This window comes from Phyllobates terribilis, unplaced genomic scaffold (assembly GCF_046119375.1).
Source record: "Phyllobates terribilis strain yellow unplaced genomic scaffold, ASM4611937v1 Scaffold_7__3_contigs__length_470593459, whole genome shotgun sequence".
In the NCBI taxonomy this organism is placed as follows: Eukaryota; Metazoa; Chordata; class Amphibia; order Anura; family Dendrobatidae; genus Phyllobates; species Phyllobates terribilis.
In genome coordinates this window covers 12,896,680-12,917,039 of record NW_027362767.1, presented here as the reverse complement: position 1 = coordinate 12,917,039, position 20,360 = coordinate 12,896,680, and the positions used below count along the sequence as shown (strand labels likewise).

General features: G+C 50.4%; 1 protein-coding gene across 3 annotated transcripts in view; it reads left to right on the top strand.

The window, feature by feature from the left end:
• STON2 (stonin 2) overlaps window positions 1-20,360 on the top strand; it is a 279,054-nt gene that overhangs the window by 56,771 nt on the left and 201,923 nt on the right. Inside the window, exon 1 of one of the 3 annotated variants that reach the window (XM_073638159.1) lies at window positions 19,250-19,347. The exons of the other annotated variants lie outside the window; for them this stretch is intronic. The gene's annotated coding sequence lies outside the window, so the exon portion shown is untranslated. Of the gene's footprint in view, window positions 1-19,249; window positions 19,348-20,360 lie in introns of those variants that run through there. 3 annotated transcript variants of the gene reach the window in all.

Below are 20,360 nucleotides of genomic sequence, written 5' to 3'. Positions count from 1 at the left end.
CATACAATCTGTTGCGCATGAAGGAGGGTGATGAATGGAAGACTGCTTTTAACACTCCTGTGGGTCATTTTGAGAATCTGGTTATGCCTTTTGGTCTTACTAATGCTCCTGCATTTTTCCAGAATCTGATTAATGACATCCTTAGACCTTTGATCGGCAAAAATGTGGTTGTGTATTTGGATGACATTTTGATTTATTCGCCGGATCTGGAGTCTCATTGGCGGAGCGTACGTGAGGTATTACAGTTATTAATGGACAATTCGCTTTTTGCTAAGCTGGAGAAATGTGAGTTCGCTGTACAGAGAATTAGTTTTTTGGGCTACATTATCTCCAGCGAGGGCTTTGAGATGGACCCTGTGAAGGTTCAGGCGGTTCAGGAATGGCCTAGGCCTATTGGTTTGAAATCTATACAGAGGTTTTTGGGTTTCGCCAATTACTATAGAAAATTCATAAAAAAAATTTCTAGTATTGTCAAACCTCTGACTGATCTCACCAGGAAAGGTGCTGATGCGGTTCAGTGGTCTTCTGAGGCCATTGAAGCTTTTGTGTATCTCAAGGAGAGGTTCACCTCTGCTCCCATCCTTATGCAGCCTGATGTGACTAAGCCGTTTTTGGTTGAGGTTGATGCTTCTTCGGTGGGGGTTGGTGCGGTGATGTCTCAGGAAAGCAAGGATGGAGTACATCCCTGTGCCTTTTTTTCAAAAAAATTTTCTGAGACTGAACTGAATTACGATATTGGTAATCGGGAATTGCTGGCGATTAAACTCGCATTTGAACACTGGCGCCACTTCTTGGAAGGTGCGGAATTTCCCATTCAGGTTTTCACTGATCATAAAAATCTGATCTATCTTGATGCTGCCAAGCGCCTGAATGCCCGTCAGGCTAGGTGGGCACTTTTTTTCTCGCGGTTTAATTTTTCCGTTACTTACATCCCAGGTACTAAGAATGTTAAAGCGGATGCCTTGTCTCGCAGCTTTTCTCCCATAGTCGGTGCTGAGAAAGAGGAGAACATTTTACAAGAAGGTGTTGTGATAGCTGCTTTGGACTCCGTTTTGGAGGATGAGATTCTTAAAGCTCAGGAGAATGCCCCATCTAACGCTCCCCATGGGAGGTTGTTTGTGCCTAGGACCTTTAGGAGAGATTTGTTTGTTGAGTGTCATGAGTCTCGGTTGGCAGGTCATCCTGGAATTTCTGAGACCAAGAGACTTGTGGGTCGCAGTTTTTGGTGGCCTGGATGGCAGAAGGAAGTCATTAAGTGGGTGCGCCAATGTACTGTGTGTGCTAGATCCAAGTCTTCGCATGCTCCTGCTGCGGGGTTGCTTTGCCCTCTGGAGGTTCCTAGTGCACCTTGGACACATCTGGCTATGGACTTTATTACTGACCTTCCCCCCTCTGAGGGTTTCACGGTCATCTGGGTGGTCGTGGACCGTTTTAGCAAGATGTGTCACTTGGTTCCCTTCATCAAACTGCCCTGCGCTAAGACACTCGCTAAGGCCTTTGTCAAGGAAATTGTCAGACTCCATGGTGTTCCTACTGACATTGTTTCTGATAGGGGACCTCAGTTCGTGGCTCGTTTTTGGTGTGCCTTTTGTGACAGGTTGGGAGTTCATTTGTCGTTTTCATCTGGATATCATCCTGAGTCTAATGGCCAGACAGAAAGGAAAAACCAGGATGTTGAGCAGTTCTTGCGTTGTTTTGTGGCAGACAATCAGGAGGGGTGGTCTGAGTTTCTGCCGCTTGCTGAATTTGCTCTTAACAACCATACATCCTCTTCTGCTGGGTGTTCGCCTTTTTTTTTTTGTTCTGTGAGACATCCGTCTTTTGGGTCATTCTCCAAATTGGTATCGGCTGTGCCTGAGGAGGAGAGTTTTTCCGGTGATTTGGAGAGAGTTTGGACGGATGTGCGTGGTAATCTTCAAGAGGCTAACAAAAAATCTAAGAGGTACTTTGATAGGAAACGGCAAGAGGTTTTGTTTACGGTTGGTGACATGGTTTGGTTGTCCTCTAAGAATCTGCGGTTCAGGATTCCTTCTAAAAAATTGGGTCCCAAGTTTGTAGGGCCCTTTAAGGTGCTTCAGGTAGTTAACCAATCTGCTGTTAGGTTGGAGGTTCCTACCTCCTGGAAGATTAATCCTGTGTTTCATGTTTCTCTATTGAAAAAAGCTGATGTATCAGATAGAGACGCCTCTGCCACTGTTCCTCTGGTGGTGGAGGACGGGGAATATGAAATTTCCCGCATCCTAAATTCTAGACGGTATAGGGGGAGTTTGCAGTATCTCATTGCTTGGAAAGCTTTCGGTCCTGAGGATAACTCATGGGTGAGGGCAGATGATGTTTCTGCTTCCAGACTTATCAGAGCGTTTCACAGGAGGTTTCCTGATAAGCCCGGGCCTAGGGGATCCGGAGGATCCTCTTAGAAGAGGGGGTACTGTTAGAACTCTCCTGTTGTTTTTTTTCCTTTGCTGGTCACATGACCTTTTTTGCCTATTTAATCCGGCTCCGCCCTCCTGGCCTTGCTGGACTTCATTGTAATTACTACTCTTGAGCTAGCTTGGTGCTCTGTTACCTTTCTCTGTTAGTTTTGCTAGGTCTTCTGACCTCTATGTTCTTTGTTGTGTGTTTGTCTTTTACTGCTACAATCTCTGCTAGGAGGTGTCCAACTTTATCCCAGTCCCTAGTTCTTGTAGGGATCCCTCCCTCACATCTATAGGTCTTCTTACAGACTAGCTGAGGACTTTAGCGGGTCTGATCGCAGGATCAGGTTCCCCGTTACATCGTAGGGATCCAGTTTAGTTCTATTGTAGGGACAGATCTCCTTTCTTTCCTTAGTGCTTGTAGCTGATCATAACAGGAGTATAATACAGGATGTAACTCAGGATCAGTAATGTAATGTATGTACACAGTGACTGCACCAGCAGAATAGTGAATGCTGCTCTGGGGTATAATACAGGATGTAACTCAGGATCAGTAATGTAATGTATGTACACAGTGACTGCACCAGCAGAATAGTGAGTGCAGCTCTGGAGTATAATACAGGATGTTACTCAGGATCAGTAATGTAATGTATGTACACAGTGACTGCACCAGCAGAATAGTGAGTGCAGCTCTGGAGTATAATACAGGATATAACTCAGGATCAGTAATGTAATGTATGTACACAGTGACTGTACCAGCAGAATAGTGAGTGCAGCTCTGGAGTATAATACAGGAGGTAACTCAGGATCAGTAATGTAATGTATGTACACAGTGACTGAACCAGCAGAATAGTGAGTGCAGCTCTAGAGTATAATACAGGATGTAACTCAAGATCAGTAATGTAATGTATGTACACAGTGACTGCACCAGCAGAATAGTGAGTGCAGCTCTGGAGTATAATACAGGAGGTAACTCAGGATCAGTACAGGATCAGTAATGTAATGTATGTACACAGTGACTGCACCAGCAGAATAGTGAGTGCAGCTCTGGAGTATAATACTGGATGTAACTCAGGATCAGTAATATAATGTATGTACACAGTGACTGCACCAGCAGAATAGTGAGTGCAGCTCTGGAGTATAATACAGGAGGTAACTCAGGATCAGTACAGGATCAGTAATATAATGTATGTACACAGTGACTGCACCAGCAGAATAGTGAGTGCAGCTCTGGAGTATAATACAGGAGGTAACTCAGGATCAGTACAGGATCAGTAATGTAATGTCTGTACACAGTGACTGCACCAGCAGCATACTGGGTGCAGCTCTGATCAGCTGCTAGTCAGTGTGCTGATTACAGGGGTGGTGGCTGCAGATCCTGCTGTGAGCTCCTGATCTCTGAGAACCGACACCTCTCCACCTGGGGACCTGCTCTCTCTCTTTCCCGGAGGGAGAGCTGGTTTCTGGGATGAGTGAAGGAGCCAAGTCCCAGGCTTCTGCTTCCCGAACCAGGCCGGCGGGGGGCAGACGAAACCAGCAACCGGCCTGCACATCAGAGGACTCGGGGGTGAGACGCTGCACCAGGAGTCGCAGCAATGTGGCTCCTACTCCCCCCGGGATTGTGGAGACCCCCAGAAGCCGCAAGGCTTCCAGCATGGAGGAAAAGCCTGACAGCGGCGTGCAAGATGGCGCTCCTTCCGGAGGAAAGCTGAGTGCTCACGGAGGTGAGGCCGACCTCCCTGAGGGGGGGTGGGCGCAGCAGGGACCCCGGGAGTCTGTGTCCACCTATGCCTCCCGGGTCATGATCTGCCTCCGTGAGTATGAAGATGCCAGTAAGCTCATCAGGAGGCTCCGGGAGGAGCTGCACTGCACAAGCGCCAAAGCTGCGGGGGCCTCCAAACCAAGGAAGGCCAAGCTCCAAGCCGAGGTAAAAAGACTGAGCAGTGAAATTCAACGCCTGGAACTTAGGAAAGCCACCATCAGGGAGCAGAGTGGTCCTTTCAAAGAAAAACTTATAAATGAAGACCGCTTTAGAGAAATGGCTGATACCAGAGAGTAAAGGCAGATAGGGCTGCAGCCTGAGAGCCAGGTGGATGATGAGAGTGATGATGACCAGCAGGAAGCCCCACCTGGCAGCCTGCAAAGTCACCCGCAGGCCACGTGCAGCGAGCTCCCTGCAGGACAGGCGACAGTGACATCCGGTCGCAGTTCTGCCGGCTCTGGGGAGGACAGTGACAGCAGCGGCCAGGGAGGGGCGCTAATGGCGGAGATTAAGCTCCTGGAGTCCCCAGTGTGCCTCCAAAACTTCCATCTTGGTGACGATCTACCAGAAGAGGCACCTGGGGGCCACAAAAAGGCAAAGAAGACCAAGCCAAAGCTGCAGGAGGCGGTAAGATACGTATATGCCCCCCTCCCTGTACCCCCTGAGTCGGCGACAGGCTCAGCTCGCTGTATAAGCCCCGTTGCCCAGCCCAGCCCGGGTTCTGCTGTGGATCCGGTGCAAAGGCGCGGGGAGATTACAGAGCGCGGTAGTGAGGCGCAGAGCTCCGTCTCTGCTTGTAGTAGTGGGGACGCAGCAGGAGGTGCATCAGCCGAGAGGCTGGACAGTGAGGGCGGCCCGGCGGCGGGCGTTCCATCAGGCCACGATGCTGTGGTGCGCTCCTCAGTGGGAGGGGGGAGCAGCCCGGTGTCGGGGGCAGCTCCGGTAGCCTCGGCACCTCTGAATGCTGTTGCCGCTGATCACTTAGTTGAGAAGCGACGGCAGTGTGAGGGGGCAGTTGGGGCTGAGCGTTCCGGTCCTCCCACGAAAGTGCTATTTTGTGTTGGCATCGCTGGTCCGGAAGATCCTGATGCTAAAGATCAGCGGCGCCTAACTGCAGCTAGAGATCAGCGGCACATTATACCAAATGCCAAACAGCGGAAATTACCGACCGATGATGTGGAGGGCACACATAAGACCGGGGGTGAGGTCGCCTCCAGTTCTATGGAGGTGACTGAGCCCCTTGTGCCTGATGCGGAGGTCAAAAGGTCATCCACCATTGTTACTGGTCCAGCAGGAATGAATGTGGTGGTGGAGGTGAATGAGGATAATTCATTGTCTAGTGGTGTGGCTGCTGGTTTGGTGGAGGGTGAGATGGAGGTGGGTAATGGTGATACTGTTGGGGCTGACGTGGTCACTGGTCCGGTTGCCCCCCCGGGGGTGGCAACACCTGTCCGGAGTTATGCCAGTGTCACCTCCGGGGCAAATAGGGCATCCTCCTCGTCTCCGGGCTTTGGGGACGGCATGTTGCAACGGCGCCTTCTGGAGGCTCTAAAGAAGGGGGAGAGATCACTAATGGTAGAGGGTCGAGAGGTTGATCTATCCTTCTGGATAGAGAGGCATGGCCTCGGGGCCTTCCGAGTAGTGTTGAGCCACCCCCGTAGTGTTCGAGTTCGGTTCGGTTCGTCGAACACCCGTGTGTTCGCCGAACTGTTCGTCGAACTGTTCGTCGAACACCTTCGAACACCGTTAAAACCAATGGCAGGCAAACAAAAACACATAGAAACACATAGAAAACACCTTCAAAGGTGTCCAAAAGCTGACAAACTGCTCAGAAGACACAACTAACACATGGAAAAGTGACAAGTACATATAGTCATGCGAAAAGAAAAGAGGTGGAGGAGTAAAAGGAGGGGGAGACACAGATATAGGCATGTCATGCCCTTCTAAAATCCAAAAAGTGAGAAGCCGACACGGCCAGTCCGCTCCTGCCCGTGCCACCTCCGTGTCGCCGGGTTTGTGCCAGAGCCGCGGTGAACCCTGACGGCCAGCCCCCCTCTCCCAATATTGGTGCCTGTCCGCTGGTGGGTCGAGCGAGCCCCCCTGTGGTGGAGGCAGCTCTAAGCTTTTTAATTTAAATTGTCTCTCTAATTTGAATGAATACACTTTAAATCCATTTACAAGGATCTATTGGAGGGCAAGTCTCATGCCAGCAGCCGCGTAATTCCAGCTCCAGTAGCGTCCACTAAAGCTGCTGCAGTTAAAAAGCTTTTATAAGGATCGAGCTCGGCTGTCCACCGCAAGGCATCCTAGTGCCAGTCCCAGCCCCTATGCCTTGGGGTGCCTCCTGATGCTCTTCCCTGAGTATCCCGTGGTCCCGAAGCATTTCCTTTGAAAAAATGAAGTGTCCAAACTACAGGTGGTGTAGCTTGCTTAACAGCCGGGATAATCCGCTGACTAGCAGACACTGCTACTAGGCACAAAGTATTTCCTGGGCTAGATGTGACGCGCCCCTGGGCCTGTGCTGAGTAGCGTTGCGCACGCGGGGGCCTACCCGGAGCCGGATCTGATAGGGGTAGTAGTCTCGTGGCGGTGACCCGGTCCGTGCCCAGGGAGTCAAGCTGAGTGGCAGTCTTTAGCAGTAGATGTTAGAATGTTCGACTACGCCACCCGTTGAATGCGGTCATGAGACCGCCGCTGCAGGGCAGACCGCTGAGGCCGGTGATACGATTGTGCAGCGGGGATGGTATAACCCCCAACGGGAGGGGTATGGCCTCAGGGCAGCGGACGTGGATGATGAAACACTCAGAGACGGTGCGGTGTAGTTCAGGGTCTTTACTGGTGGCAAAGGTAGACCCTCCCGGAGTACTGGCTAGCGATCGGGGCCTGGTCAGTCCGTGAGCAGATGGAATCTCCCCTGGCCAGGTGGAGTTGTAGGCCTCCCCAACTAATCGTACTCTTCTGGCTACCTTGCTAGAGGCTGATAAAAGTAGCCCACGTCCCTGAGTGTACCGTGTGGTGCTCACCCGTATGGCCGGTGACTCGGGGCCTTTTGGTAGCTTCCGCTCCATGTCGCGGTGCTGGTCCCTTGCGTGTGACCGTGCCTTCGGGTTTCTTGGCCAGAGGACCTGAAATCCCCTGCCGGGCGGTTTCTGCTGCTGGGTAAGGATTAGTCCCCACAGCCTCGGACTCCGGGTCCGGTAAGAACTCTTCAATCAGGGCGAGCTCTACAGCTTCCAGCCCCTAACCTCTTTTAGTACAGCTCCCACAGAGCTCCTGATCTTTCTTTCCTATTGCTGCTCCTCTCCAGACCAGACTGTGTCTCTGTCTGTGTTCTCTGCTCTTTCTCTCTAACCCTGCCTCAGCCCCAGCTTTATATAGGGGAACTTCTTCCCCTCCCAGGACTGGGCAGGAAGTGTGGCATGCATAGGATGTCTGACCAGGAAACCTCCCACCTGCTCACAGACGTAATATTGCTATTACTGTGGGAACCAGACCCCTGGGGTGCCACAGATGCAGTTAAAAATTTGTAATTAGATACTCTCGTTGGATGCTGAGAAAGCATTCCATAGAGTCTCCTGGCACGCCATATATGATTCTCTTAAAAAGCTTGGGGTAGGGGTCTAGGGGACCCTTTTATAGCCAAAATCACGGCCCTGTATCGCAATACGTCACCTAGGCTGAAGATAAATGGAACTGTAGCACCCTGAGGGCTCGGTTGCTACAGAGGTATTGCACCTCACCCAGAGGTGTGATATCTCACTCTCAGGTAAGGATGTAGTGTGGATCAGGACCCGACACCTGCATGCATTACACCACATTGCCGTGGGGCAGGGCGACCAATATGCCCCTGAGATGGGCACGACAGTCCCTGTCCCTGGCTGGAGTGGGGGGAGGGAACACTGAGGAAGGGGAACCCTGTAGTGCAGGAGCAGGGAGGAAGCAGTTCCTGGGTGCATTGAGAAGGGAGTATAAAAGGTGGGCACCATCTTAGTTCAGTGCAGAGAAGTCTGAGCACAAGTGACAGGGAGCAGGGGCTCTGCATGAGCTCTGCTCCGGAGGCGGGCCTAGTAACAGAGGCTCAGGCCTGGAAGAGGGAGAAGGAAGGAAGAGGAGCGGAGAAGGCTCCAGGAACGAGGAACGAAGGGATCTCAGGGGTGCGGACGGGCGAGTCGCCACCGCACGCCCGAATCCACCTGAGTGGAGGGGTCAGGCCAAAGGGGGAGACCAGTCCCCGAAACTAGTGGAGGCAGGAAACGACCCTCAGCTAGAAACAGGAGGCTGTGACATTTTATGTGGCGCAGCCCCTTGCTACACCCGCTAGGAAGGCACCACATAGGGTCAGGGAAACTGGCGCCAAGTTTACCAAGAGGAGGCCCGAGGCAGCCGGACAGAAGGGTTGGTAAGAAAGGCCAGACAAAGGACACACAAAGGGGGTCCTGTGAAGCACTCCAAAGTTATCTGGGAGTTGTCTGAGCCCCTCACCTGGTGAGCACAGTACGACGTGGGCAGCCGTTACCTGCAGACGTGGTCTGGATAATAAGAACTGTGAGTAAAGGCCCTGAACTGCATCACTGACTCCGTGTCGTTACTGCTGCTGCCCTGCACCATCACCCCCATCCTCCGCATACACTGCCCTGAGGCTATACTCCTCCCGTGGGGAGTTATGCTACGCTCTGCTGCACCCACAACACCAGCCTCAGCGGTCTGCCCTGCAGCGGCGGTTCACTCTGACCGCAATCCACGGGTGGCGTAGTCGGACATTTAAACATCAAAACCACATAAATAGTTCCGCCACTGGTTTGACCGCCCTGAGCCACGGAACCGGGTTGCCGCCACGGAGACTACAACCACCAGCATCCACCAAAAAGGGTCCGGCTCCGGGTGTCCCAAGGCCCAGGGGGTGCGTCAGAACATTTTCATCACCTTTCACAATCACCAATGGGACAAGGCAGGGATGTCCTCTGTCCCCTCTCTTATACATCCTAGTGACGGAGCACCTGCTCTCATCAATTCGCCATAACCCCAATATTAGGTGGATTGAGGTGGGAGGCACCGAGTACAAGTGCTCTCTATTTGCTGATGATGTCCTAGTATATATCACTCAATCACATATATCCATCCATGCTGTTATGGCTGAAATAGATCACTTTGTTACATGGTAAAATTTTAAAATCAATGCAGCGAAGTCTGAGGCCCTCGATGTCTCCCTCCCCAAATCCATATAGGATTCCATCCAGTCCAACTTTCCCTTTGCCTGGCCCTCACAGGGTATCAAATACTTAGGAATTCCTATTCATAGAGACCTCTCCCATCTATGTTATCTTAATTTTGGGCCCTTTATTGAACAACTCCATACAGACCACGGTTGGCAAGTTAGAACTGTAAGATTCACTACGTGAACCGCTGGTGTTTTGTGGAAAAGCACATGTACACCGCGTTCCAAATTATTATGCAAAAAGTGTTTAGGAGTGATAAGGGAAGAATTTGTTTGTTTGTCAGTTAAACTCATTGATGGTGATGTGTGTCAGGGCTCTTTATATCACTGTAAGCAATTGCAGACACCTGTGCTAATTAGTTTGGCAGGGGTGTCCAATAAAAGGCAAGACTACTTAAGAAGGCTCTCTCACATTATTAAGCAGCCTACATTTTCTGCCAAAATGGGAAAGAAAAAGGATGTGTCGGCTGCTGAGAAGCAACAAATTGTGGAGTGTTTAGGTCAAGGCATGACTACAATCAACATTGTGCGATGATCAGGATGAAGTGTCTTGGCAATCAAGAAGTATGTAGCTGATTCACAGTACACACGTGTGCGTGCTGATAAGGGCAAATTGAGGACTCTTTCCTACAGGCAATTACGTCAGGTTGAAAGAGCAGCGGCAAAAAAGCCTTGTCATAGCAGCAGACAAGTTTTTGAAGCTGCTTGTGCCTCCAACGTCCCCCGAACAACAAGATGCAGGGTCCTTCAGAGGTTTGCAGCTGTGCATACGCCATCCTGTCGACCTCCTCTATCCACTTCACACAAGCAGAAACGGCTCCAGTGGGCCAAACATTACATGAAGACTGATTTCAAAACTGTTTTGTTCACGGATGAGTGCCGTGCAGCGCTCGATGGTCCAGATGGATGGAGTGGAGGATGGCTGGTTGATGGACACCCCACGTAAACACGGCTACAGCGCCAACAAGGAGGAGGTGGAGTAATGTTTTGGGCTGGAATCATGGGGAGAGAGATTGTCGGCCCCTTTAGGATCCCTGAAGGCGCTAAAGATGAACTCCATAATGTATGTGGATTTTCTCAAACAGCACTTCCTGCCATGGTTCAAGAAGAAGAACCGTGTATTTCACAGCAAGATCATTTTTCTGCATGATAATGCACCATCTCATGCTGCACATAAAACATCTGCATCTCTGGCTGATATGGGCATAAAAGGGGACAAACTTATGGTGTGGCCCCCATGCTCCCCTGACCTCTACCCCATTCAGAACCTTTGGAGCATCATTAAAAGGAGTGTCTATGATGGCGGGAGGCAGTTCACATCTAAGCAACAGCTCTGGGAGGGTATTCTGTCCTCATGCAAAACAATTGAAGCAGAAACCATCCAAAACCTGACAAATTCAATGGACGAGAGAGTTCAGAAGCTCCTTTCGAACAAGGGGTCCTATGTGAAAATGTAACATCACCTAGAATAAAGTTTTGAGTTGAAAACTGTTTGATTTCAGTTTCTAACAACCTGCTAATGCTTAGAATTTCAAAAATGACCATTTTTTTGGTCTTTATTAAAATGAAAAGGTTGATCGAAAAGTTTGGGGGATCTAAGAGTGTGGCAACCCAGTAGTCATGATTACTTCGAATTCTGACAATATGAGGGTCATGCTGCAGGTAGTGCAGCAAGAAGGCACTTATGTGTCTTGCGCATCTCGGAGCCCCAAAATTATTTTCCGGGCTAGATGCAGCTAAAAATTATTATTAATTTTAAATCTGGTGAAGCTTTAGTATAGATGGCCTAATAGGATCAGTGCTGCACACTGCTACAAAGCCCAAATTATTTTCCAGTCAAGATACAGATAAACATGATTAGTAATTTTAAATCTGGTGGAGCTTATTATAGATGGCCTAATAGAATCAGTGCTGCACACTGCTACAAAGCCCAAATTATTTTCCAGCCAAGATACAGATAAACATGATTAGTAATTTGAAAGCTTAAAACGGTTGGTAGGGTGATTTTAACCAATCATCAAGCTTTTACTCTCCCCAGGATGACACAGGGGTAGAAAAGTCGTTTCGGATCCATGATTTGTTCATCTTTATGAACGTGAGTCTGTCTACATTATCAGTGGAGAGCCGCGTGCGCTTATCTGTCAGCACACCACCAGCAGCGCTGAACACACGTTCAGACAGAACGCTGGCTGCGGGGCATGACAAGATCTCCAAGGCGTAAGTGGCTAGCTCCGGCCATTTATCCAGATTGGAAGCCCAAAAAGAGCAAGGGTCCAGTGACACAGTCGTGGCTTCAATGTTTACTTGGAGATACTCCTGTACCATCGTCTCTAGGCGTTGACTATGTGTCAGACTTCTTGTCTCCTGTGGCCTTGCAAAGGATGGGCTAAAAAAGTGGTGAAATGATTCCGCAAAATTGATGTTACCAGCAGATACTGTGGTTCTGTCACGGTTTGAGTGCTGAACACTTGACGGTCCCACGGTTGGCAAGTTGGAACTGTGAGATTCACTACGTGCACCACTGGTATTTTGTGGAAAAGCACATGTAAGATTCTGCAACAGTCTCTGCTGATACTCCTGCATGCGTGCATCCCTTTCTATGGCAGGAATAATTTCTGCAAATTTACTTTTGTACCGGGGATCTAACAGTGTGGCAACCCAGTAGTCAGGATTATTTCTAATTCTCACAATTCGAGGGTCATGTTGCAGGTAGTGCAGCAAGAAGGCACTCATGTGTGTTGCGCATCCAGGAGCACCAAGTCCCTGTTGTGTTGGTGGCGAGGTAACAATCATGCTTCCTTCCTCTGTCCTCTCCCCCCAACCTCGCACAACAGAAATGTGATCAAGGTCTCCCTCATCTGATGAGTCTTCCATCAGTTCGTCCTCCACTTCTTCCTCGGCTCCTGCACCTTCCTCAACAGTTTGGCTGCTACCATGCGCCCTGGTAAAACCATCTCCCCCACCCTCACATGCCTGCCGCCCTGGTGCTGCCGACCGTCTGGACCTTGCAGATGTTAGCCCTTCCGCATACAACTCCTCCTCCTCTACTTCCTCCACCTCCTCTTGTGCCACCACCTGACTCCGAATTCTGTTTAACATGTGCTCCAGCATGTAAATCACCGGAATAGTCATGCTGATAATGGCATCGTCAGCACTAAACATCTTCGTCGCCATTTCAAAACTGTGCAGAAGGGTGCATAGGTCCCTGATCTGAGACCACTCCTCCAGCGTGATTTGCCCCACCTCTGGATCTCGTTGGCCCAGGCTATACGTCAGAACGTATTGCACCAGGGCTTGTCGGTGCTGCCACAGTCGCTGCAACATGTGCAGAGTTGAATTCCACCGGGTAGGCACATCGCATTTTAGCCGGTGAAGTAGCAGGCCCAACGACTTCTGTAGAGATGTAAGTCGCTGAGCTGCGGGATGCGAACGGCGAAAGTGAGCACACAGCGACCGTGCCCTCTGCAGAAGGCCATCTAGTCTGGGATAGTGGGCTAAAAATTGCTGGACAACCAGGTTCAACACGTGAGCCATACAAGGCACGTGTGTGACATTGCCCCGGCGAAGGGCCACACCCAGGTTTGCAGCATTGTCGCACACGGCCTTCCCTGGTTTCAGGTCCAGTGGAGACAACCATTCATGAAATTGGTTCTCCAGAGCTGACCACAACTCCTCAGCTGTGTGACTCACATTTCCCAGACATTTCAATGTAAAAACCGCCTGATGACGTTGAGCCCTACTGCCAGCATAGTAAGGAGGTGTGCAGGATCCCTTCTGCGCAGTTAGAAAGCTTGTGGCATGACCAGACAGGCTTTGGGTGCAGGTGGAAGACCGAGAGGAGGTTGAGGAGGCAGAAGCAGTGGAGGAAAAATGACATAAAGAGGATTGACGCACAACTCGTGGGGACGGCAAGACTTGGACAGCAGCCCCTTGTCCTGCTGTCACCATAGTTACCCAGTGCCCAGTCAGCGACATGTAACGCCCCTGTCCATGCCTACTCGTCCAAGTGTCTGTGGTGAAATGCACCCTGTCACACACAGAGTTTCTCAAAGAAGCGGTGATGTTGTGTGCGACATGCTGGTGGAGCGCAGGCACACCTTTCTTTGAGAAGTAGTGCCGACTGGGCATCTGGTACTGGGGCACTGCGACGGACATAAGGTCTCGAAAATCCTCTGTGTCCACCAGGCGGAAAGGCAGCATTTCTGTAGCCAAGAACTTGCAGATGGTGAAATTCAACCTCTTAGCTTTCTCATGGCTAGGAGGAAATGGTCTTTTACTTGTCCACATCTGAGGGACCGAGGGCTGGCTATTGTGCTTAGACGGGGTTGATAAGGGTGTCCCCGGCAAACTGCCGGTCTGTGAGGAAGATGCAGGCGGACATGTTAGGTTGCCTTGATCCAAAGGTGGTGCTATCGATGTCGGACAGCGCTCAACACCAGCTGGTGTTACCACCTCCAAAGAAAATGATGACCTGCCAATCACGCTGGCTGTTGCGGGTAAAGAGGTGGCAGGTCTGCGCCCCAAAACAGGTGTGACTGCTGTCCCCCCAGTCACAGAGGATGAAGAGGCCGCGGATGCACAAGATATGGCAGACGGTGATTGGCCCGGCCGGCTAGGCCGCATTGTAGCACACTGAGCTTCCCACTGCAACTTATGCTTCATGTCCATGTGCCGGTTCATGCATGAAGTACTCAAACTATGTATTTTTTGGCCTCTACTTAGCTTTTGCTGACAAATGTTACAGATAACACGAGTTGGGTCATCTTTATCGATCTGAAAAAATGCCCAGGCTATGCAAGGCTTAGCACCCATGCGACCTGAAGAGCCACCACGACTTGTGGTGAGAGGCAGAGTTGTGTTTGAGGATGCAGTTGTTGACGTGCTTCCAGTACTACGTCTCTGTCCAGGAAGGCGCAACCTGACCTCGTCGTCACTAGCATCTTCCTCCACCTCCTCTGCTGACCTCATCTCTTGGCTGACTGTGGGTTGACAGTAAGTGGGATCTCCGACCTCATCATCATCACCCTGTGCGTTATCACACCCGTCGTCCTCAGAGCCAACCTGTTCCTGCCCTGACAAAAAACTAAAGTTGTCGCTCCAATCAGGTATTTGAGTCTTATCATCGTCTTCCTCATTGTCTCCACCAACAGGAGTTACAGTTTGGGAATGAGGGTCTACATTATGGTCAGAACCTTCTGCGTCTGGTCCTGGATCCGACTCATAAAGATTCTGGGCATCAGTGCAGATCATTTCCTCGTCTGGATTCACAGAAGCTCTGGAGTCGACCTCTGATTCCCAGGCTATAGTATGAGTAAACAGCTCTGCAGACTCAACCATCTGTTCTACCTCATACTCAGACGGGCAGCTGGAGATTTGGGAGCTGTGAGGAAGCAAGTGCGATTTGGGTGACACCTTTGAGGACTGGAGTATTTGTGATATTGAAGTTGATGTGGAGGAGAGCCCACTTAAAGGAGCACTTGATATCCGTTGAAGCACCTGCTGTTTTTGTGCCTCATCTGGAATTTGTAGCGATTGGCGTGGCCGTAAGAAAGGGATCTTATCACATTGTCCGCTAAAAGAAGTAGACATTTTAGTTTGGCTGGAAGATGGTCTTTCTTCTGCAGATGTTACTGTTGCTTTAACACCTACCCCACGGACACAACCTTTTTTCCCCTTCCCAACACGCCTATTCCCCTTTCCACCAGCAGCAGGCCTTTTTCCACTCATTTTGGTGGTTAACTAATTCACAACTCTGGAGTTGTTTGCACAAAAAAACAATGGATGGTAACCGAGCAGAGCTGAGTGGCCAAACTGTGGTATTAGGCCAAAACTATTGGCTGGGTTAGATGCAGAAAAAAATTATATTCAGTTTGCAACCTGATGGAGGTCAGTATAGATGGACTAATAGAACAAGTCCCACACACAGCTAGAAGCCCAATATTTTTTCAGAGGTAGATGCAGAAAAAAATATATTCAGTTTGCAACCTGATGGAGGTCAGTATAGATGGACTAATAGAATGATGCTATGCCCAAAAGATTTTACTTCACTAGGTGCAGTAAAAAAATTGGTATTCTATACACAGGTGTTATATCTTGCAACACAGATAGGCTACTCCACTGACTAACACACTCTGCAATAGGCCAAAAAGGATTAGCTTTGCTAGATTCAGCCAAATGCTGTGAAAAAAACTTGCACAGCACTGGCACAGACCTGCCTGGCAAAAACTGATAGGAACTGATGTAACCTAGTCCTGAAAAGGACTCCAATTACAATTAGTCTTTACTCCCACAATCTATCTATTTAAGAGCACAGACCTGCCTGATAAAAGTCGTAGGAAATGCTGTAACCTAGTCCTTAAAAGGACTGCAATCACAACTATTCCCTACTCCCAAGCTATCTGTATATTTGTGCGAAAATTGGCTTGAAATTAACAAGGTATAGCGCACACAGCAACAGCGGTGCCGTCTAACACGCAGCTGCAGCAGTGAGAAAATGGTGGCGACGGGGAAAATGGCTTGGTCTTATAGGGCAAGGACATGTGACATACACTGCCAATGACACATGCCCTTGCTTGTGTGAAAAAAAGCACTTCGCTCCGTGTGTGCGCTGCTGATAGGCTGACAGATTGCACCTCCCCACTGTAAATGCGGGAAAGAGAAAAAAAAAATGGAGATCTTCATTGTTCCTGCAGAGATCCATCCCCTGCCCCTCCCCCCACCCCGCTGTACACTCAAACTGCGTATTAACATTAATTTTCATCATTACTGAGAAAAAATCCAGTTATGATTTTGGTGTACGAACAGTTATCGAACATAACCTCGAACAGCCGAATTTTTCTCAAATTGTTCGTGTTCGCCGAACGGCTCGAACACCACCCAAAACAGCTCGAATTTGAGATTGGCGAACAGTTCGAGTAGAACAACGCTCATCTCTACTTCCGAGAGCAAAAAGGGGGAGATACAGTGTGGTCCCTCCCAACAGCCGGGCCAGGCAGTGTGCGTAGAAATGTGGTCCGTCTTCGGTGGAGGGGCAGTGATGCATGTCCTCCAAGGTCTAAAGTTGTGGAGCTCCTGCTGAGGATGGGCTTCAAGGCGATTGACATCTACGCCTTGATACATCCCTATTCCACGCCTGAGTTTGATGTCAGCTTTGTTCGGCCGGAGGGGCTTGAGCTCTTCTGGGCGAATTATGAGTTGGCAAAAAATGAGCCCGGCTGGCGAGACTTTGCCGTTCAGGCAGTGTCTCGCCAAAACCAGATCAAGAAAGTGACCGTGATGACTCGTAACGAGTCGCTTTCTTGCTATGACATCATGACGTGGCTTGGTCGGTATGGAGAGGTGGTGGAGATGCCAAAGAAAAACCGCGATGAGTTTGGTATCTGGTCAGGGGCCTGGACGTTTATGGTAAAACTTAAGCGTTCAGGTGGTACGGTTGCCCACATTCCATCGTCTGCCTTCTTGGGTAGGGATCGTATCCTGGTCTTCTACCAGGGGCAACCGAAGCTCTGTCACAGGTGCGGCGACCCCACACACTTCAGTGCAAACTGCACCGTGCAGAAATGCGCGTTGTGTGGGGGTGTCGGCCATCTTGCTGCCTCTTGTGTGGAGATCAGGTGCCACCTGTGTGGTGAGTTAGGTCACCCATTCAGCCGTTGTCCTCGGTCCTTTGCTAATGCAGTCAAGACCCCGGTGGAAGAAAGCCGTGAGGCCGATTCTGCTGGGGAGGGGACTAGCAGGGGTGGGGGAGCTGAGGGGCCAGGGGAGAATAGCAATAAAAAGATACCTGCCCAGCTGAGGCGTCTAGACAAGCGCAGACAGGAGAGGGAGCGGGGCGAGCCCCAGACTACCGGGGCAGCCCCTGTCCTGGATGCCAGTCTTGCTGCTGAGGCCCCGAGGGATGATGAGTTGGATGAGGAGGTCAGGAGGATCCACAGGGAGGAAACTGCCTCTGCCTCAGAATCCTCCCATTATGAAAGTATGGATGAGGATAATAAGCGGTGGCCAGAGAACAAGCGTAAGCTCGGCACCAAAAAGAAGAGAAAGAAGGGAGATAAAACATCTTCTCCCGCTCTGACCAAGGTACCCAGGGAAGGTAAAACTGACTCCCCTCTTGTTGGTCTTTCTAACCGCTTCCAAGCCCTTGATAACATCTCTTCCTCTGAGGAAGAGGCTGAGGGTGAGGTTCCGGCTTCGGCAGAGCTTACAGGGGGCGCCGAGTCTCCTTCTCCTGGGGATGCAAGGTCCTTGGGGGGAGGGACTGGCCCAGAGTCCGGAGACGAGGACGAGAAAAGAAGTAAAAATGCTGAAATGGACACCTCTGTGTCATTAAAGAGGGGCAAAGATTCCTCGTCTGAAGCAGAGGGTAAGGGAAGTGGGAAGAAGAAAGCCATCTAACTGAATCACCAATGATGGCGGTACCCACTCCGTTGACGCTGGCGTCCATTAATGTCGCCAGCATTAAGTCAAATATGGCTAGATTTGCGGCCTTTGATTTTCTCAGCCGGGTTGAAGCTGACATTTTCATTTTGCAAGAGACCAGGCTGCCAAATATGGCAGAGGTGTTTATAGCTAAGAGGGAGTGGAGACTCGGGCCCTCCTATTGGTCTCTTGTGGCCGAGCCGTATAGCGGAGTGGCGGTCCTTTTTACCGCACCAGTAGAATGCCGACGGGTTATTGAGTTAGAAATGGGGAGGTGCCTGATATTAGATGTCCTCATGAAGGGACAAGAGCTCCGGCTCATTAACATCTATGGTCCCCAATCTAAGTGGGACCGGAAGTGTCTCTTTATAAGGATCAAGCCCTACCTTTGTACGAGTCGGCAGGTCGTCTTTGGAGGGGACTTCAACACTGTTTTGAGGCCCCGGGATAGAGGAGGTTCCAGAGACAAGCTGACTTATGATAGCGTCGCCCTTAATAGAATAGCTAGTGAGGCTCGCCTGGTGGATGTCCATAGTTACATTGTTAGTAAAGCCGAATAAAGACTTGCGTCCATCAAGTTCGACCTGTTAGTTCTGTAATTGCTAAAGTTGATCCAGAGGAGGCAAAAACCCCAAATGATTTGGCCAATCTTCACCTGAGGAAAAATTCCCTCCCGACTCTGAAACCAGCAGTCAGAATAAATCCCTGTATCAACCTACTATTTTATTCTATTTTTAAGTATACGCTGAAATCTGCCTGGTATCTAGAAAAGCATCCAGTCCCCGCTTGAACTGGTTTAGTGACTCCGACATTACCGTCTCCTCACTCAGTGAATTCCATATTCTCACTGCTCTTACCGTAAAGAACCCCTTCCTATGCTGGTGCTGAAACCTTTTCTCTTCCAGTCTTAGTGAGTGCCCTCTTGTTACCGTAATATCCCTCCTTTTGAACAAATCCCGGGCAAGGTCTCTATACTGTCCCCTAACATATTTGTACACATTTATTATGTCCCCCCTCAACCTTCTCTTTTCCAGGCTGAATAGTCCTAGTTTTGCCAACCTCTCTGGGTATTGCAGTCCCTCCATTCCCTTTATTAATTTTGTTGCCCTCCTTTGTACCTTTTCAAGCTCATTTCTATCCTTTCTATATATTGGGGCCCATAACTGAGCACAGTATTCCAAGTGTGGTCTGACCAGTGCTTTGTACAGTGGAAGAACAATGTTCTCCTCCTTTGCAGCTATACCTCTTCTGATACATCCCATTACCCTGTCCACATCCGGCACACCGCAGGCCACGAGGGGTTCACCTATCATAGAGGTAACTGTAGGTCCAGGATAGACAGGTTTTATTTAAAGGAGGAAGCCGTCTCTTCAGCAGTATCTGTTGTTGAGGTGGAGTTCTCCGATCACTGTTTGATTTTGTTTTCCCTGAATGTTACAGAGACCCCCCGGATGGGAAGAGGCTTTTGGAGGCTCAATTCGTCTCTCTTGGAAGAAGCGGAGATAAGACAGTCCTTTGAGGATTTTCTTCAGAGCCAGGTACCCTTACTGGATCTTTGTAGTAGTAAGTCAGAGTGGTGGGAGATGTTTAAGAAAAGGGTGGCGAGATTCTTCCGCCAGCTCTCGAGCCTCAGGAGCCTGGACAGGTACCGCCTGTATCAGCTCCTGAGGAGGAAACTCGAGCATCTTGTCTCAACTGGAGGTAGCTGCGAGGAGATCTCCAGAGTGAAATCTTTGCTAATGAGGTGTCAGTATGATAGACACGCATCTTTGGTTTTTGAGAGGGATTACGGGAAGTACCGCTCGCCCGACCCTTACAGAAACTGCAAGATGTCAGTGAATAGTAAAGTTGTTACAGGACAGAAGGGGGCTGGAGACAGCACAGCTAGGGGGAAGCCACCCATGACCGGGGTTGGCCTGGAGGTTTAACCCCCCCCCCCTTTTGATTAAAGCTGTCTTGGGGATTGGATAAGGGGAAGTTGGGGGCGGGTAGTGGGAGAGGTGCATATATAGGGAAAAGTGCGGGAAAACCGCCATTCCCTGAGGAGCAGCAGAGTGATTACCAGAGATGGCGTCCGTCGAATCCCTGGTGGGCCAACTCAGAGACGTTGCCAGGTCATGGAGGGGGAGATGGCTTGAGGCCAAGCTTTCTGCCTTGCTGGTAGCAGCCGAAAATATGGAGGTGCCGTACGGAGCTGTGAGAAGGAGTAGGAGTACCCGGCCCCCGGAGAGACTGTCACCGGAGGTATCCACGCGCAACAGGCACAGGCTCCGGAGCCCTTCCGGGGACCCTGCGGGGGGAGAGCGAGATGGTGCGGTCCCTGCCGGCCACGCTCGCCCCGGCAGGAATCCATCCAGCCGGCCTATAGGCGCTGCACAGCGAGGAGCGCGGCCCGCACCGGAAGTCAGGGCCGCACCGGAAATGACGTCCGCACTGGATGTGCGCCCGGCAGGAACAATGTCGCTGGAGCCGGAGTTCCGGGCCCCGGCCGAGCGGCGCACGTGCATTGCAGCTGGGCCGCACAGGCCAGCTGCCACCAGCGGTGGGGGCC